Source organism: Aulonocara sp. 'chitande type north' Nkhata Bay, linkage group LG19, assembly GCF_057382095.1.
Source record: "Aulonocara sp. 'chitande type north' Nkhata Bay isolate Kocher_YH1m ecotype deep benthic linkage group LG19, A_spYH_male_GT1.1, whole genome shotgun sequence".
Lineage (NCBI taxonomy): Eukaryota > Metazoa > Chordata > Actinopteri > Cichliformes > Cichlidae > Aulonocara > Aulonocara sp. 'chitande type north' Nkhata Bay.
In genome coordinates, this window is record NC_141362.1 from 30,226,528 (window position 1) to 30,247,907 (window position 21,380).

Sequence of the window (21,380 nt, forward strand, 5' to 3'; positions counted from 1 at the left end):
GTATCAACTTTAATAGGATTTCTAATTGTCCCCCAGCAATGAGGCTGACCTCAATCTCAGACAACATGATTATCATTCAGAGCATCTCCCTGATGTGAATCCTCAGTGCATGATAAATTACTGTCTCACCTTCCTTTCCTTCCACCTCTAGTGTGGGAGAATATGTGAGAGAGCCCGAGTCTAAAACTCAGATTGTCTTATTAATCAAATCTTCAAATGTTTCTCACTTTTTGGTGTGCCGGAGAGTTTTTCATCTGTTAATATACAACAACAGCATGTACAACCGGTGTGTGCAAAGAGCACAATATTTGATGTTGAGAGCTGAGAACATCAATCAAATGACAGTTTAGCTATAATAGCACTCTAATGGCTCCCTGACTCTTCTCCTCTGTGCTTGTGGTAGGCAGTCTACCACACAATATAATCCTTTACCTAAGTGGAATAAAAGGACACACCGAGGAGACAATATGTCCCATGTGACTTCATCCCAGACCAACCCCATCACACCAGCACCTCCCACAGAGGCTCAGCAAGTCACCTTAGAGATCAGTGACTGACTCCCCAGCCACCTGCTGTATAAATATTCAATGCGCACTAAAGATAAACCCGGCTCGTGCACGGAGAAAGAAAAAGAGGGCCGTTCAACAGAAGAGGAGGGTTAGAATTTCAATATAGTTAGTCCAGCTGTGATTGGAAGGCATGTTGGCCTGAAAAGGTCATATTTAAAAGCTTGGTAAACGTTCAATAACTTTCTCAATTGGAGAGAAACTGGAATGTAAATGCAGCAAGAAATGAATATTCATACCAGAGCCAGTTTTTCAGATTGAAAAATCACATATTCAGACATTGAGATAGTTCTCTTCCAACTACAGAAACTATCCTGTTGCACAACAACAGTGCTTAAGATGAAATATCGTTATGTCCTTTGAAGCCTCACATGACCTTTCTTTGTTGTCTCCATGCAAAGAAAAACACTTGCGTCTCACAGAGCACTCTCCGGCCTATAGGATTTCCTCTTCCACCTCCTCTGTCTTCAGCCACAAAAGTTGATTTGTGTCGAGAGGACAATTGGCAAGAGAGAGTCTGCTTGCTCTCACTTAACGATGCCAGTCAGTGTATAAACAAAGTATGCAACGACCACGCTGCATTTTTAAAAATAAACGATCCACAGAGCCTATCCTCTTCCTCGTGCTAATCCACTCCAAGACACGGTAAACATGCTTTTAGTGGAAAAGGGCATCTTGTCACACATTTCACTCATTTTTGAATAATCAGAAGCCTCTGCAGAATTATTTACTCGAAGGAGAAAACAACATAAATCAAAACGCTCCAGAGAGCAAAAAATAATACGTTAGTGCTAACTCCAGTTCACACATTGCTGCGTTCTCCCACTATACATCAGACTTCAGTAAATGCAAAAAAGGTACGTTCACCCTGCAGGCAGCTCCCTCTGGTGTTGAAAACAGGACCAGTGTGACAATTTAACTGTGACAAGACAGAGTGTAATTAGTGCCTCAAGTCACTGTCTGTCACATTGACTCAGTATAACGTCTGAAATATGACGCTTTCATCAACAGTTGTCTTGTTATCCACATCACTGAAGGTCACTGTCTCCATATGACTTGTAAAACATGTACACATGGTTTATTGTTGCCTGACAGAGGACGCTGGAAGTGCGTCACTGAAAGAGTCAGCAAAATGGATATCACAATACGTCTTTAAGCATGTGGACTCGTACACGAGAAAGCACGTAACCCTTGACCTTTGTCCTGTCGTTAAAGGACGATCAATAAACCAATCCATACAAGGTTGAATTTTGCAGTGAGCATTTGCATGTCATTAGAAGAAGCTGTCAATAAGAGGATAAGAAGTGTTTTTGCATTTGTTCATTAGATTCTCTTTAGGTGTACTGGATGTATTTAATGCATAGCAAGATATATTGTTAGATGAAGAAACATGTTTACTTGTATTTACAAGGCTGGGTTGGAAAACTACATTTTAATATCAAAATGATAAATATATATTTTTTTAAAAAAACTCCCTTAAGAATTGGATGAAATGGTTTCTTTCCATTAAGCCACACTGTTTGTCAAGTTAAGAAGCTGACTGGACCAAATCTTTAAATCTTGATAAAGTTCATCTTTGAAATATATTAAAAGCGTAGAACTATGCAGCACATTAGGGTACAGCTCTATAGCCGAGGTAAAATATCACAATAGTGCCACAACCACAATTTCGGTAATCTCAGTGAGAGACTGAGATTACCGAAAAGCACCACTGAACGACACAGGAAATCATTCCTGCCTGTGGCCATCTCCCTGTACAACGCATCCACTTAACACACTGTTTGCTGCTACAACTACACATGTTTCTTTTCCAACTATTTATTTATGAGTGACTTATGTATGTATGTATGTATGTATATATATGTATATATTGTACTATTCTTAGTTAGTGTATTGTCTGGCTTGTCTTAATGTTGGTTTAAAATGGAGCACTGTAACAAAAAATTATTTCCCCCAGGGATCAATAAAGTATTCTGATTCTGATTCTGATTCTGATTTCTCATTCACATCTATGCATCCTTTATGTTATGTCATACATTTAATCATGTAACTGTAGAGCAGCTCTTGGAGGCAGCCGCTGTAGATTTATGGCCTCTGGTGGTAACAAAGTTAAATCCCTCAGTGTAGCTTTTCTGCATGCTCCATCCCTTTGCACTGCAGGCAGGATGATGGATTAGGCCTCCGGTGTGAGGAGGGGGCTGAGGAGCAAAGGCTGGATGACAACAGCAGCGATGGGGACATTTAGCATGATTGACCAGGCGGGATTGTGAGTAATGGTCACACTGATATTAGCTTAGGGGTCTGCCTCACTCTCACACGCTCTGAATTTTGATGATTTCAGGGTGTTTATTACAGCAGATGCTGTTCAACAGATTGCAGATTTGCCGATCTCTATTTCAACAGCACCACGGGGGTTTTGACGGAGACACATCTGTACAGGAAAATGAGTTTTCAGTTTTAATAGAAAATTCTGTAATGCACATACAAATTGACAGTTGAAAATGGCTCAGGCTGCATACACTACAGGACCAGGGTTATGTTAAATTCCACACAAAGGGCATGGCAATTAGTTCAGTACTGGCTCAGCCATTTCATTCAAAAGTGTGAATGAGGGCTTCACCAAGGTGCTCCACAAGGTCAACCTACTTAGCAACTGCTGCACGCTACAACAGAGGTCACCTTGCCAGTGCATCTGACTTTTTTGTTTTGCAGTATGTACATTTTCATGTGGATTAAAAAAAAAAGTTTGTTCAAGAGCCTTTGAAGAATATCCAGGTCTTTCAGTTTTAGAAAGTTTTCAGCCCCAGAAGCACAAAGTTAGATAAGCTGCAACTCGACAGCCAGTCGATGAGGACTTAAGCTTCAATCTATTGAAGCAGAGCTCGATGAACTCTTGGTCAGACTTGCTTTTGTGTGTGGTTAACCTCCATTTTCAGCACTACATAAACTCAGTTGTTGACTATCGACAGGTTTGTCTCTCTCCTGCTCCATAGGCAGATTTTTGGTCGCACTGAACTCTGAGCTCATTAATTACATCAAGTATTAGATAGAGATGGCACGATACCACTTTTTTATGTCCGATACCGATACCGATATCATAAATTTGGTTATCTGCCGATACCGATATGAATCCGATATAGTGTTTTTTAATCAACAAAACTGTTTTTTAAATATCTTGCCGCATTTTGTATAAGTTCATACTCAAGTTTAAAACAACAACTACACTAAAGCTATTCTGTTATACCTGTATGCAAAAAAAATTATTTCATAGTTCAGCAATACTGATCAATCTAATAAACTTAAACCTACACCATCCTCCCTATTCTGGTATTTGAAAGAGTACTTAGCATAAATATTAAGCAACCTAACTAATAGGGTTCCAACTCCCAGCAACAACAAAAATAAATAAATAAAAAATGGGGAACCACCCCTCACGCTCCACCTCATGATGCTTAATCAACGTAATCAACCTTAATTTGATGCAGTGTGAAAAAAATGCACAGAAATCAATTATTTTTCAAGAAATATTAAATAGATTCAACATCTTTCTTCAACAGAATTGCAGACTGCACAGATGGTACCTTCCCAAAGGAAAAAGTACTATAGCTTACTAGGGTATATATATTAGACTTAATAGTTACTATATACAGTAATGGACTTCTATTCATTTTGCATCAAATTAAAACTTTGGGTGTCAGATAATTATTTATTAAAAGCTCGACATTTTAAATGAGAATAAGAAAGAAAAGTATGTCTTTGTGCCCCCTTTTCCCTGTTAATGCCCTATCGGCCCCCCTGGCTAAACTTTGCTAGATCCGCCCCTGCACAGTTACCAGCGTCAGCTACGTAGAAAAAGATCCTCGAGTAGAAAGTAATATTAAATACATTCTAACAACAGCTGATCAAGCTTAAACGTGCTTCTGTTGTTCAGCCGCTGGTTTCCTCTTTCTGGTGCAAAGTGGGCCAAAAACAAACCAGAGAGACGGACTCGCGACAGAAAAGCCGATCAGCTGATCGTTAAGCAGTTTCATGATTGAAGTAGCAGCGAGAAGAGGCAGTCGCTCCATATAACGCTTGTTAAGCTTAACGCAGGAATGCTTTACAAACATTCAGAGATGGACTTACACACTTGCTTTACTTCTCTCGGGATAACTTTGTCGGAGATGAAATGCCGGGTTGCTAGCAAAGCTCCAAATGCTATCCAGACCACCACAGGTCCCGCATGCCACAGCCGCTCTATCACATGATGCATACTGCTCCGACGTGCTAACGTTCTGAGGTGAGTTACGGCGTGTTGCAAGTTTTGTGAGGTGCTTTCGTGATATTTAATGGATCGGATTACATTTTTTATTTTTCTCCGATATCCGATCCAGTAATTTAGGTCAGTATGGACCGATACCGATACGTAATATCGGATCGGTCCATCTCTAGTATTAGACAAGACGGACAAGACTCTGATCCAACAAAAGCACACAAGGTGAATAAAGACATGGTGCATGAAGCTCTCGTTGTTGTTTCCTTTGGCAGGTATGAAGAGCGAAATAGTGGAGAGTGTGGCTCAAATCATCCTCTCCAAGAAGCCTTAGGGAGGATGAAGCTGTAGCTCCTAGTGTATTCACTGTCATATATTAAAATGGGGTTATTTATGGTTTCTCGCCAATACAAAAAAAGTGTCACTGGGAAGTGTTAGTCAGAAAACACCACCTAAATAATGCATAAAGACAGCCTTTTTCAGGATATAACCAAAAGTACACAGCTTAAATTAAGGGTGATAAAAGAGCTGATGAAGATATATTTTTTCTCTTTGTGCAGAGTGACAGAAATATTGCAGTTCATGCTCATTTTATAGAGTCTCACATTCAGAATCCATTTTTTTCATCGAGATAGCTGATTCAGCTGCCCTGTGCTAACTTATATTGTTAAGGGAACAATGGGAACAATGCTACCTGCACTTAGTTTTTGGTTTTTATGTACAAATGTAACAGCAGGATCATAATTCAACTCCAGTTCTAAGCTTATTTCATACAATGTCCGCCTTTAATTTACCCAGGGGCATATTCATTTTTTACAAGTAGCTTATTTTTTGGCTAGAAGGGAGCTAAAGATGCACATCTGCACTGTATTGCCAATGCTGTGGGCCCCTTAAATATTGATCATCCACTCTGACCCTATGCACCCTTGAGCATCATCCCCCATAAGAGCCCTTATCCCTCAAAGACCCACATTGATTAAACCATTTAGGCCATCAAGCTGTGTAGGTGCAGGGTCACACTCTGTCTCAAGGCCACTGTCTCAGCAAGAGGAGTCTACAGGGAATTGATGCTCACTGATAACTAAGTCCCTGAGGAGTTTTTTGAAACAGGAAATGCTCCCAAATGATGCCTCATGTTGATGAAACTCTTGATAAATGACTTGTTTTGGCTATGTACTATGCTATTTCATCAACACTACCATGCACACTTGGGATTCAGTATGTAAACTCACACTGAAGCTCTTTCTTCTAGTGTGCAAATTGGAAAGTTATTGTTGATTTTGGGGGGGAAATAATTATTTAAAAAAATCCTTTTTAACTGTCCTCTTATGAAAAGCTACAGTGAAATGCATGACGAAAGGAAACAAAATCACAGCAGCACTTGTTTCCTGTTTGCTTCACATTTATCCTTACAAGTCAAAAAGAGTGAGCATGTGGAGTGTAATCGATCTTGGATCCCAAATTTAAGCAGGACTTTAATAGACTATATTTTGTGTAAATCCTTTTCTTTCTTTTTACAAAACCTGAATGTTAAATAGTATGAGATGATACAGAGTTGCTATAACTTAAAGTCTTAGTGCTTTAACTGCAGATTAAGCTGCAGGTCTGTATGGCAAAGATATTTACTAAATATGTACAGATTTATTTGCTTTGATTTACATCTGCCTTTAAACTAACTGCAATCACTTTGACTGATGAATCTAGTCTAGTCTATTTACATATATTGTCTTAAAAAAATTCCCCAAACTATTTTTGAAAGCATCATACTCCGTCTGTCTTATACAGCTCTTGATTTTGAGTGCGATATTGGTGCTATACATATCCAAACAGCCTCATATAAAAACATGCGGTTTACAACCATTTTACTGCTGTTACTAGAGTGCCACCCTCTGGTCATCCTGCCAACAACACAACTGTGATGAGACACGAGAGAGGTTTTTTTCAGATGCTGAAAATCACTCAGTTGTGTCTATTTAGGCTTTGATGTGATTTTGCATCTATTATGGATAGAGCATGAGGCTGTAGCAGTGCTACAAACAGCACATTACATACAGATATCACTTGCATGATAATCCTTCAAGTAAGTCGATGAAAAACTGTATGTTTTACTTCTTTAATTAATCTTTATAGATTTAATGTATGTATATTTATGTATAATCTGATGGGATCCCGTACAGCCACCAGAAGGATGTAAGAATTGTTTTGTTGTCCACAATCAAAAGCAGCAGCTACTAATGAGGAGGTCCCGCTGCCACGCCGTCTTTTACACATATTAAATTTTAGTCGTTTTCACTTCTGTTACATTTTCCAAGATGACACTCTGATTTTCATATGAAAAGGGAGGCACTGCAAACAGAGGAACCACGCCGAGCACAAAATTATCTTGTCTCTCTCTCGCCATTTATGTGTAGTATTGTTATTATTTATGAACATCTTTTGTTTGGAATCTAAGAAGGGGAAAAAAGTACTTCAAAAGCATAAGCGCCTTTATTACAAACGCTTTCGCTTTGTACACACTGTTTTTCTGAGACTGTCTTTTTCTCTGCAAACTCCCAGTATTACCAGCATTATTCATTCACGGCTGTAAGCATCTCAGAGTCTCAAGATACGTGTTGTAGTCTGTTGTACAAACAGTGAACTTCCTAATACTGTCATATCGTTCCACGTTGAAAAACCTCTTTCTGCATTTTGCTGATTTATACATAGCTGTATTGATTAACTCTTTGATATGAGCATAATTCCTTATGAGTGGCCTAATGAGACAGTTGCATTACAGTGAACCCTGCAGCAAGCTGCAGCTGTAAGACCCTTGAGCTAGCAACTAATTCATTCATTCTGCACCGGGGTGCTGTCATAGCTGGATTTAAAACAACTCAATCAGTTTTGTGTATTATCATTAATATGCCCGATTCTCACATTTTTAACAAGGTGTTCGTATCTCCAGTGTCAGGCTAGGCTGCACACAAAGATGTGTCTCTGATCAACTCTCCTTCTAACTCAATCCGCATGATTAGATCATTGCAGCACAGCAGATATTCTCATGACAGAAATAAAACTTTTATCTTCGCTGTTGCAGACAAGTCCAAGTGAGGCTCGACATTCTTCTGAAACAACTTAATACAGAATAGCAGACTCACTGCTTAATAAGCCATCTGTTTAACACTTCCTTTGGTGCGTTCAGATTAAAACCTTCCTTTTTTTTAAAAAAAATATTAACTGCAATAATTATTAACAGCTAAAAAAGACGGATCACAAAAAGTCACATACACAAAAAAACATGGTAAAGAATCAGATTTAAGGTAAACGTTCTGGTGTTCAGGTAGTCTTTATGTTCTTCCTTTGGCAACTTGCATCACACATTCAGAAGTCTCACTTCCTTTCCTGTCTGCTCCATCTGATTAAAATCCAGTTTGGGGCCTATGACCTTTTCCAAGGGCAGATAAACCTTTATCTGACTTGTAAATCCAGGAGTCTCATGACTTTGGCATCCAAAGGAGGAATCCTGCTTCTCGCTTCTCTGCCTAAGTCTAAGTTTTCAACTGTGGATTGACAGAAATTCCTTAGGATTCTAAAAGCTATCAACTTGGCACCTCACGAAGCATCTAATTTAGCGAATGAGTCAGATTACTCCAACTGCACAGCAAGACAGTGTTTCCCAAGGTTTTCTGGGAACTGAGATTATGAGTAATTTCAGATGTTATAGCGATTGCCTGGTCTCCCTGAGCTGAACTGTGTCCAAACGCCACTTTATAGAGAGACGAAGTTTGTCTATAAATCATGCCACATGGAACTTACTGAGCAGTTCAATATGATTACTATTGCTTGTGACAGACTAGTGCAATTAGATGTAATAGTCAGTCTATGTATGGTCAAGCAAGTGACCCAGAATACTATCGTTTAATAGCTGGGGTACTCTGGGAGTGTTATTATCCATGATAGCACAGTTTCTGGTCCTTTGAGTGTGATGCATTAAAACTGCCATGTACAGTATGTTCTTATCATCTTGTGTTCAGCCTCAGGACCTAACTTTTGGTATAGGCACTGAAAATAGAAGTCTCTCTCATCAGAGAAAAGATGGTACAAGATCCGCTATATCGCACATATTTAAATTTAGATTTTTATACCTTTTTGCAGCAAAGCTTATAAACTGCTGAACCTTGATGTGTCTCTCGTGATTTACTTTGAATTATGCTAATAACTTCTGATTCATGATTCCTTGGGTTTGTGTGCGTGTCTGTACCTTTCTTCGTGTCTTGAGAAAAACACTTTACCAATCTGATAAGGGCTTTTTAAGCTTTCATGTCTTCACAGCTGCTGCCTTTCTTTGAAGCGATTGGCTTTGCGGTACTTCTAAGATCACACACTTTTTCATTCTTCAGACAGATGCGTGTTTCGCGATAAAGAGAATTGCCAATATGTCGCTGAAGCGTTAAAAGATTTCTTTTAATAAAAGCACGTACTTTGACTTTAAAGTTTCTGTTGCAATAAAACATCTGGGGTTTTTGTGTGTTTGTGTTTTTATTAATTATACTTGTGAAATCCAATAAACAGTTGCAGTGTGCATAGTATGTTTCCCATTTTGTTTGCCATTAAAGGTAAATACAAAAGAAACACATGCTGTTATGATGGCTGATTTAAAACTGACAACAGAATAAGGCTGAAATTGTCACGATCTGGTACAGGGATTCAACGCAGAGCGGTAAGGTATCTCCAAGGTGTGGTTTATTTACAGTGCAGTGCAATATATATACAGTGAAGGGATCCAAAACTCCGAGGGGAATCACAGGGTAATCCAAAACTCCGGGGGGAATCACAGGGTAATCCAAAACTCCGGGGGGAATCACAGGGTAATCCAAAACTCCGAGGGGAATCACAGGGTAACTCGCTCACGTCTCCTTCGCTCACACTCACACACTTTCCCGCAGCAGGGAGGTCGCAGGTCCGGGGGGGGGAGATCTGAAGCAGACGAGAAGGCAGGTCACCAACTAATCACAAGTCACGGATATGAAGCACAAGAGCTGTGAGAACACTAACGTTAGGGGTACAATCATCCAGCGACGAGAGGATCTGTGTTCCAGCCTCAAATAGTGCTCCCGGTGATGATGGGTGAGTGTTGTCAGGTGTGTGTGTGGGCCAAGGGCGGGAGCCCACAGTGAGCTCCGCCCAGGCAGAGAGGGAGAAAACAGCAACAGCAATTGTAGCCTTGTGGGGCCGACCGGGCAGGCACGGAGACCATGACAGTACCCCCCCCTCAACGGGAGCCTCCCGGTGACCCACCAGGCTTACCTGGATGCCTGCGGTGGAAGTCCCGGAGCATGGCATCATCCAGGACAGCAGCTCGAGGCACCCAGGAGCGTTCCTCTATCCCGTAGCCCTCCCAGTCAACCAGGTACTGAAAACCCCGACCCCGGCGCCGGGAGTCCATGATGCGGGCGATATTGTAGACCAGCTGACCATCCACGAGCCGGGGGGGCGGCGGGGCCCTGGAGGGAGGGCACAACGGGCTGGAGAGCACCGGCTTGACCTGAGACACATGAAAGACATTGTGAATGCGCATGTTGCGCGGCAGCTTGAGGCGGACAGACACAGGGTTCACAATGGCCTCAACGGGAAAAGGGCCAATAAACTGAGGAGACAGCTTCTTCGACTCAGTCCGTAGCGGCACAAAACGGGTAGCCAGCCATACTTGTTGACCGATGGCGTACACGGGGGCCGGTGTCCGGCGACGGTCAGCGAGGGTCTTGTTCCGCTCCTTAGTACGGAGCAGGGCAGCCCGAGTCGTCCGCCAGGCACGACGGCACCCGCGGAGGTGAGCCTGTACAGAAGGAACGGAGTGCTCACCTTCGATGGCCGGGAGCAAAGGTGGTTGATAGCCCAGGGACGCTTCGAAGGGAGACTTGCCCGTGGCGGAGGATGTGTGGCTGTTGTGGGCGTATTCGATCCATGGAAGCTGTTCACTCCAGGTCGATTGGTTGTGCGAAGTGACACAGCGGAGGGCAGCTTCCAGCTCCTGGTTGGCCCGCTCCGATTGCCCGTTACTCTGTGGATGGAAACCGGAAGACAGACTGACCTTGGCCCCCAGTGCGGAGCAGAACTCCCTCCAAACACGGGACGTGAATTGCGGCCCCCTATCCGAGACGATGTCCTCGGGGATCCCGTGAAGACGAAACACATGGGAGGTGAGGAGCCGGGCCGTCTCCAAGGCCGAGGGGAGCTTCGGGAGGGCGACGAAGTGTGCAGCTTTGGAGAAACGATTGATAATGGTCAGGATGGCGGTGTTACCAGCGGAGGGCGGCAGGCCCGTGACAAAGTCCAAAGAAACATGGGACCATGGTCGAGCTGGTGTAGGGAGAGGCTGCAGAAGACCCGGTGGAGGGCGGTTCGAAAGCTTATTCCGGGCGCAGGTCGAACAGGCGGCTACATACTCCTTGGCATCCCTAGTCATAGCAGGCCACCAGAAGTAACGTCGGAGGAACGAGCAGGTGCGGAGGACCCCAGGATGGCATGAAAAGCGGGCGGTGTGAGCCCACTGGAGAACCTGAGAGCGGACGGCTGAAGGAACGAAGAGGCGACCAGGTGGACCAGTGCCAGGATCCGGTTCGGTCTCCTGCGCCTCTTGGATGAGCCCCTCGATCTCCCAGGAGATGGCTCCAATTACGCAGGCGGCCGGGAGGACAGGCTCAGGGTCCGAGTCCTCCCCAGTGATGGAGAATTGCCTGGACAGGGCGTCTGGCTTTACGTTCCGTGTTCCTGGCCTGTAGGTGATAGTGAAGTCAAAACGAGCGAAAAACAGTGCCCACCTGGCTTGCCGGGAATTGAGACGTCTAGCCGAGCGCAGGTACTCCAGATTCTTGTGATCCGTCCAGACGATGAATGGTTGTGCTGCTCCCTCCAACCAATGTCTCCACTCCTCCAGGGCCAGCTTGACGGCCAGAAGCTCCCGGTCCCCGATGTCATAGTTACACTCTGCTGGGGAGAGACGGCGAGAATAAAAGGCACACGGGTGCAGCTTACCGTCCATCTGTTGAGACAGAACTGCCCCAACCCCGGAGTCCGACGCGTCCACTTCCACAACGAACTGCCGTGTAAGGTCCGGTTGCCGGAGTATGGGAGCGGTGGTGAACCTGTCCTTGAGCAGGGCGAAGGCTCGCTGAGCGGCAGAATCCCACTGGAAGGGAACCTTGGGAGAGGTGAGTTTAGTGAGAGGGAGAGCGATTCTGCTGAAATCACGAATGAACCGTCTGTAAAAGTTGGCGAATCCCAAAAAACGTTGCACTTGGCGGCGATCAGGAGGAGTAGGCCATTCCACCACAGCCCGCACTTTCTCCGGATCTGTCCGCAAGTCCCCCTTCTCGATAATGTGGCCCAGAAAACTCACAGACGACACGTGGAAGTCGCACTTCTCCCCCTTCACAAAGAGCCGGTTCTCCAGAAGGCGTAGCAGGACCTGCCGGACATGGACCTTGTGCTCCTCGAGCGTCTTAGAAAAGACCAAGATGTCATCTAAGTACACAAACACACAACGGTTAACAAAATCACGAAGGACATCATTAACCATCGGCTGAAACACCGCGGGGGCGTTAGTCAGCCCAAACGGCATCACGAGATACTCAAAGTGGCCCCGATGCGTATTGAACGCGGTCTTCCACTCATCCCCCTCCCTGATGCGCACCAGGTGGTAAGCGTTGCGCAGATCCAGCTTGGTAAAGACGGTCATGCCCTGAAGCAGTTCAAAGGCGGAGGAAAGCAACGGCAAAGGGTATTTGTTCTTAACAGTGATCTGATTAAGGCCCCGAAAGTCAATACACGGCCGCAGCGAACCATCCTTCTTATCCACAAAAAAAACCCCAGCCGCGACAGGGGAAGAGGAGGGGCGAATCAACCCCGCCGCCAGCGACTCCGAGATGTAGCGCTCCATAGCATCCCTCTCAGGCCGGGAGAGGCTGTACAGGCGGCTAGACGGCAGCGGAGCTCCAGGAAGAAGGTCGACGGCACAATCGTACGGGCGGTGCGGGGGAAGGGACCGCGCCCAATCCTTACAAAAAACATCCCGCAGATCATGATAATCCCGCGGAACCATCGAGAGGTCCGGGGCGTCTGACGGCGAGGCCGCGGGCGGGAGCGAAACCGGGGAAGCCGCAGCCCGGAGGCAGTTCATGTGGCAGGCCACACTCCAACCCAGCACGGCACCCTTCTCCCAGTCGATATGCGGGTTGTGGAGGACAAGCCAGGGGTGACCCAGAACCAGCGGAGTGAGAGGAGCCTTAAACGAAAAAAAAACAAATCCTTTCTGCGTGATTGCCAGAGAGAGATAATGAAAGGAATTCAGAAACATGAGTGATGTCAGGCAGGCGCTGACCCGACAATGCGTGAACGCGAAGGGGGCGTGACAGAGGCTCCAAGGCGATGTTCAATTTGGCGGCGAGTGAGGTGTCAATAAAGTTCTGCTCAGCCCCAGAGTCAATGAGAACGGAGAGAGAATGAGAAACAGTCCGAACACGCAGAGTAGCCGGCAAAAGAAGTCTGGGGAGAGGGCTTTCACTCGACAGATCGCCCACCAGCACCCTCACGATCACTGGTGAGCGCGCCCTTTTGCCAGCGTTGGGCAGGAGGAGACAGAGTGGCCTTTACGGCTGCAGTAAACGCACTCACCGGAGGCAAGGCGGCGCTGGCGCTCCGCGGGCTACAGCCGCGAGCGCCCAAGCTGCATGGGCTCTTCCCCATCCCCGGCGTCGGCGTCACACAATCCATGGGCCGCAGTAGGGGTCCCACAAAAGTCCAGCGGGGCATGCCCCGAACGCGCGCGTGCGCTCCGATGTGCGCGCACCTGATCGTCCACCCGCATACACAAAACCAAAAGCGCATCCAGGGAGGAAGGTAGTTCTCGGAGCATTAGTTCATTCTTTATTTCCTCATTAATATTAGTGAGCAATGCACTTTTAAGGGCCTCTTCCCCCCATTTCGCCTGTTCAGCCAAGGTAGAAAAGTCAATAGAAAAATCAGCCATGCTGCGTTTACCTTGTTTAAGCGCAAGCAAGCGCTGGCCGGCGGTGGCAGTTGTGGCTTTCCTGTCAAACACACCTTTAAACTTAGTCAGAAAGTCAGAAAAGGTGATGTCCGGCTCCGCCTGAAGCACAGCTTGAGCCCAGGTTAGAGCACGGTCCTGGAGTAACTGGACGATATAAGCGATTTTAGCACCATCAGTAGAAAAGGCTTGCGGTTGCTGGCGAAACTGAAGGGTACACTGAGTGAGAAAACCAGCACATTTATCAATCTCTCCCGTGAAAGCCCTGGGAGTAGGGAGGAATCTGTCAACGTGAACAGGTGAGGGAACAGGTGGCGCGACACTTACAGCTGGAACTGGCGCCTCCAACGGAGGAGCGGCGACCAGAGGAGCGGCCGGTAGCGGTATTAGCTGAGCCACGGCCTGTGTGAGGTTCGCGAGCTCTGCTCGAAGGTGAATGAACATCTGCTCGTGGCGTGCCAGCATCGCGGCCAAAGTGGCGAGGGTGGGAGTCGAGACCGCTGGGTCTGCTGAATCCATTTTCGTGGCTGGATGATTCTGTCACGATCTGGTACAGGGATTCAACGCAGAGCGGTAAGGTATCTCCAAGGTGTGGTTTATTTACAGTGCAGTGCAATATATATACAGTGAAGGGATCCAAAACTCCGAGGGGAATCACAGGGTAATCCAAAACTCCGGGGGGAATCACAGGGTAACTCGCTCACGTCTCCTTCGCTCACACTCACACACTTTCCCGCAGCAGGGAGGTCGCAGGTCCGGGGGGGGGGGGAGATCTGAAGCAGACGAGAAGGCAGGTCACCAACTAATCACAAGTCACGGATATGAAGCACAAGAGCTGTGAGAACACTAACGTTAGGGGTACAATCATCCAGCGACGAGAGGATCTGTGTTCCAGCCTCAAATAGTGCTCCCGGTGATGATGGGTGAGTGTTGTCAGGTGTGTGTGTGGGCCAAGGGCGGGAGCCCACAGTGAGCTCCGCCCAGGCAGAGAGGGAGAAAACAGCAACAGCAATTGTAGCCTTGTGGGGCCGACCGGGCAGGCACGGAGACCATGACAGAAATTGCATAACTTCAAGTCGTCCATCAGCCAGTTCATGGGAAAGGCCTCTTTTATTTTTTGTTTGTTGCTTTGAGGTTTATCACTTGTTTCACATTTCTCAAGCACCCTGCATGCATAACATCATCTCAGATACCAGATGCTTGGGACTGGACACTGCCTGTAGTACTTTATTTGACTGCATCCTTGAAACAACTTGCTCTTATCTCTTCTCCTGCTTCGCTTCCCTCAGCTTCCATCTCATTTCCACCAAAGGGAATAAATATGCTGCATATAAGGTGCCATTCGTGCCCCTTTCAGATTGAGTATATGGGCAATTTCTCAGAAATATAGTAGAGACTGCCTCCACTGTGCCACTCCATTCAGAAATCCAATTTATTCATTTCAGCTTCACGCAATAGGACTCTCTTACACAAGCTATTGGATGTAAAACACAGCAGTACACCCGGGATCCCGGGATCCCATATTTCAGGATAACTTATTTCCCATGCAGATGTCTCCCAGCTGTTCAACATCTGCAGATTTGTGTTTCCTGCCCAGAGTAATAAGGTCTGTCCATCCATGAGCACATTTCCCAAGCCTGTGTGCTCAGCCTGTTCCTGTTGCTTCTACGCTCTCTGCCATGTCTGTGAGGCCTGTAATCTGATCCTGGAAGCACCAGGGTGCACAGGTCAGATCCTTTAGCACGCCAGCCACAATGCCACGAGGCACCCTGTCTAATAGTTGCAAGCCATGTCCGAACCCAGCAGTGGCAAAGCAAATCTTCTCATCGCTGTAGACAGGAGATGAAGAGCGGTGTGCAGGCTCTTTAAATTAAGATGGCATTTCCTTCAGTGACTTCTTCACATTGATAAGAGCTTTCCCAGGAGGCATGGGGGGCTAAAGGCAGTGGGCGGGGTGGCATAACGTGAGTGTGTAAATCCCACTTACAGTTTATCTGTTATGTGGAAGACTAGGGCTGTCCCTTGGGACGGTGAGCCCTTTGCCCCCTCTAACCGTGCCCCTCCTTCAAACCCAGGGAGCTTCTGGGTATCTCTGCGACGAAAGTGGACAAAGTCACGCCAGAAAGAACCAAGATTCCTTCTGGTTACAGTGTGGGAATATGTCCTCTCAGGAGGAAGTAGGAATAATAAGAAGAGGAGGAAAACCACAGCGAAGAGGTCAAGAGGGAGGGTGGGGAACTACTTGCAACTGCACCATCAAAAGCAGCAGATGTGGAGCTTCTCTTCCCTCACTTCTCCTTGTTAAGAAGAAAGAAGAAGCCCTTTTTGGTCTGAATACTGCTGAATGCCAGATGATGGCCCATTTAGCCCCCTTTTGTACTGGTTCCTCAGGCTATCTCGCATATGACCACAGGGCCGCAGTTTCCCATCAATCACAGCATCCATTTGTAGTGTGATTAATCTCTCTATCTGTGGTGTTCTGGATCTGCAGGTGTGGTGTTTCTTTACAGCCAGGTGTAGCATAGTGTGAATGGAGACACCCCAATGCTTCACAGAGGAACATTAGAGCAGATTTGCAATTGTTGAGTTGCAAGATGTGTCAGGATGACAGATGAGTTCAGTACTAAAGTGCTTCCTCTTGTATATTGAGAGAATAGCATGGTAAACAATAGACTGCAATCTTCTTTGATCACCAGCACAAAGACACTTGATGACTGACCACCGGAGCCACCCTGCTGATATGAAAGTGTTGCGTACAAGCCTGGCATCCAAACCCCCATCGACACCAGTTTGTCATCTGCGTGCGTGCCTCCGTTTAATCCCGGATCATTCAGCTCTACTTAAACACAGAGGCACATAGTATAAACAGCCTTATTAACACCGCCAGGGTCAGTAATCTTCCTCGAAAACTTTCGACCGTGACTCACACTTTTACCCTGACATGTGCTTCGCTCATTACAGCATGATGTATTGCAGGGATTTTTATAGTCAACATTTGCCAAGATCTGTTTGGTTTCATTGTTTAATCTGCATCAACATTTTGACACTGTGATGGAGCTGTTATCAAAAAAATCCGAAACGTGTTTTTCAAAAAAAGGAGCATCGGTGAAGAGATGGCTGTAGTGTATTTACATACTCTTTAAAAGGAATGTAACCAAGATTCGCTCTGTGCACAGATGCTCATGAGGGTTTTTTGATATTTCCTGATGTTCTGCCTCAAATGCTGTTATGCTAAAATGTCCTTCTAGAGTTATTCTCACTTTTATGCCACGAGTATCGAGCAGCTATCAGTCTTTTTAATTCCACAAATTCTCCAGTGTTGTCGACATTTCACTATGCAGTATCAACAAAAAATGCACACATGGAAAATAAGTGGAACTTTTTTTTTTAAATAACTTGTTTATTAACACATTCTTTTTACTGAAGAAGGTATTCATTTATCTCCAGAAGGATTAGTCTCTTGCTTGCTCCCTCCTCTTAAACTTCAAGGTCATGGAAGGAGCAGCCTCGTAGGAATTCCGGTATCTCACACATTTTAAACATTTTAGCATTTAGATTTTTGTTAAATTGGGTGCTCTAATCTAAATGCTTTGGTTGAAGGATGATCTTGGCCACCTAAACAGTCTCATACCAAAAACCTTATCTCAGCCGATGGCAAGGCAACATGGACATTTAGCAGACAACTATAAGCCTTGTATCTTGTCCTTTTGCTCTCCCGCCTCAGGATAGTCAGTCAGTCTCATCTCCACTGGGAGTAACTGTTCCTCCCCCAGCTGATCTGTTTACAAACCACAGCCAAACAGCCAGCAGTTGACCAACTGTTTGTCTTACGCTGCAAGCCGTGGTATTCACGTCATTACTGAGCCGAAGAAGCCAAGGCACCGGGCTCTGGGGAAGCCATAGGGCCCATGGGAGTCGCAGGTGCACTACACAGAGCCAGAGAGGATATTTGTAAAAGTACAAGTTCCAGAAGGTTCCCGATGAGAAGAGGGGGAGTGGTCTAGTGGGTCCCATCTGATATCAATGATTCTTCTTCCTGGCAGAAGTCAGGGGTCACACCCTATATCAACATTGGGAACAAAATAGTAAAGCCCAGTCCACCTAGAAAAAGCGTGCTGGTTGTCCATCTTAAGTGGGAATCGTCAGAGCATGACGCTTTTATCAAATTTTCTTGTTTGCCTTTTTCCATGAGAAAGTTGGGAGCTCTTGGACTCGCTCCATGTGCTCACAGCTCTGTACCTAAAGCCAGTGCCTCCCACAAAAAGGACTCCCCCGTCATGTGACTGGGCTCAAGGACAGCTGCCCTTCCCATGGTGCTCGTGTTCCTCCCCCATCCCTTGGGGGGGAAGAAGGCCCAGGTTCGACTGTATGAAGGAGGGAAACAAATACGGAATCTGTGTGACACCAAAAAAGAGAGACATCTGCTTCTCCTCATCTCTATGGGAAATTTCCCGCGATCCTGGAGATCGGGATGGAGTCCCCCAGTCAGAGTACACTGGCTCCTCTAAGGCTCACAGCTTGTGTGCAGACTCTCCAAGGCATTGTTGGCTTTAATCCAGAGTAATCCATTTGAGTGAGTGACCCTGTCTTCCCCCCAACAAACCACAGATACACATAAACAGCGTAAGTTATTATTGCTTCCTCATACAAGTTTTATTTAGTGAGGAAATGCTGATATCCAGGTAGCAAAACTAGCACGAACACGGGCTCACTGTGGTGTCTAGGCCTCAACATCCTGCACTCATTCCTCTCATTACCATGATGCCTGGGGGTGCGACTCTGTTTATTTTCACCTGATTAGCGCTGCACATTTTCACTCGTTCCCGAATCGGGGTGTGGGGGCTCAGTTAGTGGTCTGTGTTCATTCAACACCATAACTTTCCACGGTGGTTCAAAGCTTATCACAACACCTACTAATTCTTTCACATCTGCCCCTGCACATGGAGACAAAACGCATGGTCTGAACTTTGTTAGGCTTACTGCTGGGATCGGGTCTGATTTCAATTTTAATCACTTTTCAAGCAGATCATGCAGTAGTTTAAAAAAAAAACATTTTCCTTTGGTAGCAGTTTTTTTTATAGTCTATAAACACATTTAATATTTCAGGGATGTCACAGCCTTACAGACAGTATGTCTGTGTTCTGTTCTTCATCAGAGATGGATACTAAAAGGACCTCACGGTTTGTTTCTAAAGAAAAAACTTCCAAGTTCTGCAACAGATCCTTCAGCTAAGCGCTGTGGATTACTAAAATCTCTGCAAATGTGTTACAGGAATTTAAATGTGTTGTGGTGCAATGTAGAACTTGAGGCATATGAGTGGCTTAGCTGATGCTTTTTCCTCTGTGATAGAGACTAAATGAGAAACTGCAAAGCATGAAAAGAATTACATCTAACCTCCTTTCTCACAACCCCAGCCTCACCGTCCTGGAAATTGTGTGTTTATTTGATTATTTTCCTTTTCAGGGCAATGGAAAATTACACTTCAGCTACTGAAAATGTTTCCTTAAAAAAGAGAAACATGCCCAAACGCTTTCTTTTTTTGAGTCCAGAGGCTCGTTATGTTGACTAATGTGAGAATATCAATCAAAAAGCGTTGGTCAAGCTTCTCTACATTTGTTCTAACTTAAGTTAATAAAGTCCACGATCATCCTAGACCCAGTTTCGCTGGTTGTTTTATCCACCCTGGTGGTCCTCATTTATCTGTCCCCTCAGGGCAGAGCGCCATCTGAGATTAGCTGTCTCCACCATCTTCCTGACGGCAACACTTTAAGACCAGACACTTAATAGCAGCAGTAAAACAATAAACATACACATTGTCCTAAGTAATTGAAACTTTTGTCCCAGAAAGTATACAGCGGGCATATTTTGAAACAAAGTGGATCATTTGATGATAATTTACTGCGCTGCTGCCAAATTCCCATCAGCTGGATGTATATTTACTATTTCAAGTTATTAACTTTCCCCAGCTCTTTGACCTCCACCCACTCTCTCACTGCTCTGCTCCAGTTTCCTTGTTTCTTGTTCTACAAGCTATATCTATTTGAGTAAATGTATTTTTCTACATATAAATAAATCTCAGCGCACAATTTTGCTTGGCTACAGTTTATATAAACAGTTGTGCACAGATGAACTTCACCTAACGCTTGCGCAGGTCACCGCCTGCTTGCTTCTGTACTTTTCAAACTTTAAAGGTCTGTCATGTCTGCTTCTAAAGTTTTAGCTTTTGAAATTGAGTCTCCGTGGGTTCAGTAACTGAGAGGAAGGCGTCGTTCCAGCTTTCCTACGACGTTCCTGATATTCTGCATATCAGGTCCAATGATAATTATCCACCTCCACTATGCCTCCAGTCTTTGCTTTTGGGGATTTTTATAATAGTGGTATTGATTACATGTATGCTTCTAATTAACAAAGCAAATAAGTCTATCCCCCACTTAATGATCAGACATCACTCAGCATGGAGACCAATCATCATTAAAGATGTATTTTCTCTTAAGACTGAGCAGAAAAAGCATCAGAGGTTGTGCTGACTGTTTTCTATTTCACAGTGTCAGAGATGAAGTCACTTCTGTCTGTTTTCATAATTTAGTCATTAACCGTGAGCTAGGATGATCAGTAACACAGAGCACATGCAGGAGACAGAGCGATGAATATCAGTAACAAACTCATTTGTGTATCCTGTGAAGGGATACCGAATAAACCCTATAATAAACTGTCCCTGATCCCCGAGCTGCCTGTGCTGGTTTATACTGTTACTAGTTGACATCAGTGAAGCAGAAAGAGAAGCACTGAGTCTGTTTTAAAGTCAGCTGTCACTGATGACCACTGTCGAAGTGCTTATTTTAGCTTATTAAAAGATTAATTCCTAAACTACTTGCAGAAATGTTATACAGCTACCATCAGTTTACTAAGGTTTGCTTTATTAATGTGAGTGTGTATTTTGTCAGCAAACCTTTTAAAACTTTTACACATAGCCCCCAAGGTTTTAAAAAAAAACATGCAGTAACCTGAAAAAATAAACGGCAGTGCTTGAATGTGATTTCAGTCCAGTAAATCTCGCTGTCTGATTGAATTTACGTTTGCTTAAGTGTCTTTAACCCCCTTTACTTAAGTGCTCCGTCTTCTAGGAATAACTCTATTCTCCCTGCCAGTCAATTCAGATTCAACATTCACTATTCAAAGGTATACTCCATTAGTCTCCCTTATCTCTTTTAATAACATGTCAGATAGCTGAAAATATCGTGTAAGCTCGCAAGAAAGCGTGTTTACAGAATAACTCGAGGCTTGCAGCAGCACACCTGCTGGAGCTTGAAGAAATGAACATTTGATTTACATTAAACATAATTTTGTACTTATTATTTGAGGAGAGTGTTTTAACATAAGGGAGATGTTAAAAGCATCTCATTTATCTGTTTAATGACACAGCCTGAACCGCCACCAACAGTGTCGGCCCATGAAGACGTGAATGCGCTCCACATGTGGGACCTCTTAATGGAGTTTAGAGTATGACTGCAAGCCTGAATTATAACCTGCTCTCTGA